The sequence below is a fragment of the Aulonocara stuartgranti genome (assembly GCF_965226115.1).
Source record: "Aulonocara stuartgranti genome assembly, chromosome: 18".
In the NCBI taxonomy this organism is placed as follows: domain Eukaryota; kingdom Metazoa; phylum Chordata; class Actinopteri; order Cichliformes; family Cichlidae; genus Aulonocara; species Aulonocara stuartgranti.
The window spans coordinates 16557246-16563393 of NC_138954.1; positions in this window are offsets into that span (position 1 = coordinate 16557246).

Sequence of the window (6148 nt, forward strand, 5' to 3'; positions counted from 1 at the left end):
GTTTGGACAGTTACACTTTAAAAACCAATTTTAATCGAGAGGTATAACAATGAGAAAAAAATTTCTTCCAACTTGCACTTGGTTATTTAAGAAAAATAAAATTGCAAGACTTGATATTTCTTTCACATCTTTGTTAGTAAACACTGAAACTAGGTTACTGTATACGGAACATTGTAAAGAACACTAGGAAAACAGTCCCCTTGCAAAACATTAGGAACAGACTATAGCTTTTCATGCACAGGCTGAAATTGTATTTCATTTATAACTAGCATGAAAAAGTAAAAAACTTGTTAATATTCTGAAGCACTCGGAAGATTCATTACAAATATACTCAGGTAATTGTGTAAGGACAGGTATATTAATGCAGCGCTCTAATGCCATCAGCTAAAAGTCAAAGACACATTATAAATGCCTTTGTTTGCATGTCAACATATGCCAGAGGCACTAAATGAAGGTTTAGATGAGTAAATGTGAAATATCAAAATGATGTCAAAGACGACTCACAAATAATGTCTTACAGTCTGAGATCTTGCGCTTTGTTGCTGATATATTCTGTATTTGAAGATAATACACAAGTTGTATTTGATTTTCCAATATCTCTGACACTATACTAGATAGATGGTGCTGCAAATAAACAAGCATTATTTGTAGAGTAAATATATGCATGAACTTCAAATGATGGATAAATGAAAATAAATAGGAAAGCCTTAACGTAACATTTATATTTTAGAAATCTAAATGGAGCGAGTGTGTTGAAGAAGAGCCAAGAGGCATTAAGGCTGAAACTGCAAACCAAGGAGTAAATCGACTTAATGCCATCACATTTCCACCCTATTCATGCCTAAGAAAAGGGTTAGGGAAAGAGATTAGGTTATATATCTGCTGTCAGGGACTGAAGAGACCAAGTAGAGAACTTCACCTAAACAGAATGATGATCAAACAGACATGCTTTAACAGACATGCTTCATAATCTCATCCGTTATTGTCCTCTCTCTGCCTTGACTACAGGTTCAGTAGAAAATCTTAGACAGGGGCAGATTAAATGTGTGATGAAATGTCTGAGAAATATGTGAGTATGTGAGAATATAAGGATGGTTGATTTTCTACCCACATGACGAACATAATCACTATTAGTAACACATATCTACATAAATATGATAATTCAAAATTTAAACACATTTATTGGGTTCATATTGGAAATCATAACCATCTGATGGCATAGTTTTATGGATAATTACCGTTATAGAGATAATGCAGCATGTGAAAGAAAAGCTTTGAGGCTTCTCCACTCACTGGGAGGAGAGTGCGTAGGTTTAGTTGTGCATCGGAGCTGTACCCAAAAGGCAAATATGTGGAAAGTTTGGTGACAAGCATCCAGGCGTGTGGTTAACAAGATTGCATCTGGTGAGCAGAAAGTGTAGGATATAGCTTAACTATGTATTTAAAAGGCAAATTATTTTCACATTAAGTTCAATGCCATCAGTAATCCTTCCAAATATAGATAGAACTATTTCATTTTCAGTAGAAAATAATTATTCAAATACCCTATAGTGCAAATCCCTTTAATTTAGTGCATGACACAGTTTTTGATTTCCTACCACAGAACAAAAACGGAGAAGAATCCAGTAAACATTAAAATCTGTTGTCTTATTTTGGTAATCTGGCTGCTTACTGACAAGTAAATAATCAATACAAATAGTTCCGAAGTGTCTGAAAATAGACAGGCGATTTAAACTGTAACTAACAGCCATGCATTTTCCAGCTGCAGTGCAGTGTTGAGGAAATGACACCAGCTTTGATGGGCTGTATAGCTTTTGAGATGAGCCTCTTTATGCCGCTTGCAGTTCCATTATGGCTTTGTTCGAAAGCTTGTTTACCTGCTGATAACATACACTGGTGGATTCAGGAGCACCGATCCAAAATCTGCTGCCAAAGTCACTCAAGTCTCATTGTACTGCAGGAGGGGAAGAATGAAATGTTTATGCGGAGGGGAATGCAAATGCTAAATGTGAAATCAAACTATGGGACCAATAAGGGATCAGAATAACTTTGCCAGGTTTTATTTTTAGCCCAGTTGCAATGCTAGCTTTGTGGAACACTCTTCACTTTAGCCTCTGTGCATCTGTGTGCTTAGGTTTTGCTCAGTGCAAAACTGCTGCTCTAATTTTACAAATAAATTAACTGTAAGTTGTTGTTGTTGTTTTTTTTTTAAAAAGGGGAGGTTAATCTGCTTCCATCACACGACACATGACTCTGATTTAACTGAAATATCCTACCTGACTAAAGACAGCCTGAATATGTTGTTGTTTGTCTGTGATAAGGCTTAATATCAAACAGCCAGCAGATCAAAAACGGTTCATCGAATCTCATCGTTGTACATCACTTGAATATTTTTGGATTTCACTGTTAGAAAAGCTACGGTCTTGGGTCAAAGGAATAGCCCCTTGGTTTGCATATTAAAGAGGATTTACTAGACCTCTGTTAGCCATGCATCCCCATGCAGGCCAGTCTCCAGGGGGCCAGCAGGGCCCCACAGACGGGCAACTAGGGGGCCAGGTGACCCTGTCTCTGAGGTTAGCAGGAAACACTAAAGAGGGATGGGCAGGGAGCTGAGGAGCCACTGAGTGCGAGTGTGCAAGGCTGGTGATGGCAGCTGTCAATGGTTTGGAAGGAGAAGCAGACAGATTGTGCGTTCTGTTGGTGCAGCCAGTTCGCCACCTGGCAGGCTTTTCCTTGTTAGAACTTCTTGCTGTTTCTGTTCTCATCAGAGAAATGTTTTTCCTCTTATCCTCTGTGTTCATGGGAAGTTAAATTTGTCAGAATGTTTAAAGATGTTTAATGAAAAGCAATTGTTTAAAGTATGCTCTGTGCATTGTACAGAATGGCTGCCGCTCATGTTTGCGATGAAATGCAGTCAGGAAGCCCGATTTATTAATGTAAACCTTCCATTTTTGTGATAAACTGTATTTTTTAAAAGAAATTAAATTACGGATGAAGAGAATGTATGTATGAATGCAGTATGCCTTCTCGGGGTTGACCTTAGCTGTATTATTTGAGTGTTCTTTAAGAAAAGAAGGTGTAGGATTTGCTTAGAAAAAAATAATCTGTAACTTTCAAATCCCATCATAGCCATAAATACTGCACCATGATGCTCAGTTGTTATGAAAAAATGCAAGCAGAAACCATGAAAAGCTTAAAAGTACATTTAAAAATCAAATTTGGCAGTGAGTCCTTGTTCCAACAGGATTAAAAAAAAAAGTCTTTCATTTGATATAAATATATGCAAAGAGAGTGGTGTGGTGATCTGGGTGCCAGAGGTGGCGCTTTACTCTGGATATTCTGGCTTGGGCCGGTAAGGGACATAAATTAACATGAATTAACACATGCATGCAATAAGAAAATAATTAATTCAAGTTATCAGTCACCTCTTCCATTCCAGGAATCTGATTGACAAGATAAAGTAATGTGCAAACTGCTTTTCAAAGCTAACAGCCTGGAGCACCCCTCCTATTAGTTAGTCATTCCCTCAGTATCACACCCGGAATCTGTCATTTCACAATTTTCTCCTATAATGCATATGTGCCGCTCTCACCACTCCACTACAGCAACTGCCATCTAACAAGTTGACACAGAGAATGATACAATTCACGTCCAGTATTCAGTTCCATATACAGCAAGCATCTGAGGCAGACGGGTCAAGAATATGGTACATTCTGTTCTCTCTCAAAATTGCTTTTCCAGGACTCTAGAGAAGGTAGATAAAGCTCCCGTGATATCCTCCAGACACCTAAGGGAAGTTTTTAGGGTTAAAAAGTCTCGTCAGGTGTAAAAATAGGTTGTAGCGATGAAATTATGGGATATTTCGTCTTAAAAGACTCGTGCCTGCATAATTTTCATAGAACGTGATTCTTGGTAGGCATTTAAGTGTCTATATACACTCTATAAAAACAGCAATCCTCCTAAGAATTGTTAACTCAAACTCACAAAGCACATAAAACAATCACACAACAAATCTAAAATGCATACATCCTTTATATATAATTCACAGTAATAGCTTTATTTTTAAAATTATTCAAGAAACATGTTTAAAATGTGGCATTTTAGTGTTTTCAAATACCAGATTATTGCAAACACATTTTGCACAGCAAAAAAAAATAGTTTTGTACCAGGGGTCCCGGTGCTACAGCAAGTATAATACCATTTCCAAGAAGTTGAAATTCTGTTTAAAATGTGGATAAAAATACCAAGTCCGATGTTTATCAAATCATTTAAACCTTTTATTTTATTAATAATTGTACAAAGACAGCAGAAAGTACACCATAAGAGTACTAAGACAAACCCTTAAAAAAGAGAGCATGAACAGGGGCATGTTTACTGCTGGGTTGCATCATCTCTCCTTTTAACAACACTGTGTTTGGCAAATGAGGAGACCAACTGCTGTAGTCTTTAAAGCAAATGTTTTCCTGTACTTGCAGTATTTCAGCAGCTCAACAGTTCAGGACTTTCAGTGTTATATTTTTCATTTTATAATGTTTCTTTCAGTGAGGGACAGATCTTGAGTGCAGGTGAGCTAGCCTGAATAAATTACCACAGCGTCATGTTTTGTACAGGGTTAGATGGACATTGTTTTGCTGATATTAGCAAGGCCTTCCCTGAAAAAGACGTACGGCATTAATGGTGCCTTCACATGTGCGAGTTAACCCACGTACATGTTGTTTATATGTTTGTTTGTTTTTTTGTAGATGTTGGACTTTCTGACTAACTTGTATTTGTGGATGCGGGGACTAAGTGTGCTTTCTGTTTTCAGTGTTTTTGAGCTCTTGACTGATCTCTACTACAGAATAATGTCCATTTTTAAAGCAGCTATCTCAGGGCTCAAAGATCAGTGACCCTCAAAAATTATTTTTAAATTGAACTATCTGCTGAAATAGCTATAGCTCACCATGTGAAGTACAGAAAAACCCATGCTCTCTAGAATGTGTTTTTTAATACTCCGACATGTTTGTTAATTAACCTAATTAACCCGGGTGCTTTTTGTTTAACTTTTCCAGCGTTGTCCTTATGCCTGCCAGCTTCTAACTTCACTAAAATTGCTGTCTTTGCACTATTTCTAATATTAATAATAATAATACAGGGTGTCAGTGATATGCATACAATTATATTCTACTTTTATTTATAGTTTATACAGCATTCCACAGAACATGTAGGCTACATGTTACAGACACGTTACAGTAGGTTACATGATACAGAAAAGTCCAGGGTTGTTCATCTTTGTGTAGATATAATGCTTTTCTCAGCCCCTCGTCAGAAAAAGCGTATCAGTTTCAGCACAGGCCATTTAAAACATCCTTATCCCTTAACTTGTTGTCTGTTACCTTCCAAACATACTTTTGATAGTACATCAGTTACCCAAGGATCTCAGTCTGTGAACGTTGCCTGCTGTGCTGGCTAGTTTAACTTGGTGTTTAAGTGCCCCCTACCTAGTTGCTTTATTCATGCTACCAGCAATTAAAAATGTTTTAAGCCTTGCTTCATTTTTCTCAATTTTTATTCAACCAGTCTAGTTACCCTGGTAAGAGCGCTGCTTAAAAGAGCTCTGGTGAAATTTGTCTGCTCACAAATAGTAAGTCTGAATAAGTCGAATAGCATCAGAATTTCTGTTCACCCACAATTTGCGAGTTTTTAGCTTTGCAACATGTTTTATTTTTTAATGTCAATCATATTATATTCTTTAAAGAATATAATCTTAAAATCAAATTTTTTACCAGACAGTTTTTTGCTTTTTAAATTTGTCAGCAGTCTGAGGGCAATGAGGTAGAGCAAGCTATAAACCAAAAAGCCTGGTTGTCCAATTTTGGGTGACAGAAAAAAAAAGTCTCCAAAGGACGATAGTGCGCACAAAAGTTGTTCTGTTGGCTGTGAGTGTGGTGTCAGCCGGTCCCAGTCCCTGTGGCCCTCACCGTGCACTGTGCAGGCCTGATGGGAAACTGACTGCAGCACAGGACATGGCCTCGTTTGTTCACGGTCCCCCCTCTCTGAAAAGAGTTATGCTGTCTGTTTTGAATGGACAGCGTTTTTCTTTGTGTGCTCGATCAAAACACAGGGCAAAGTTAGTCAGCAAGTTGCATAGCTTCTGCATTCTGATTCT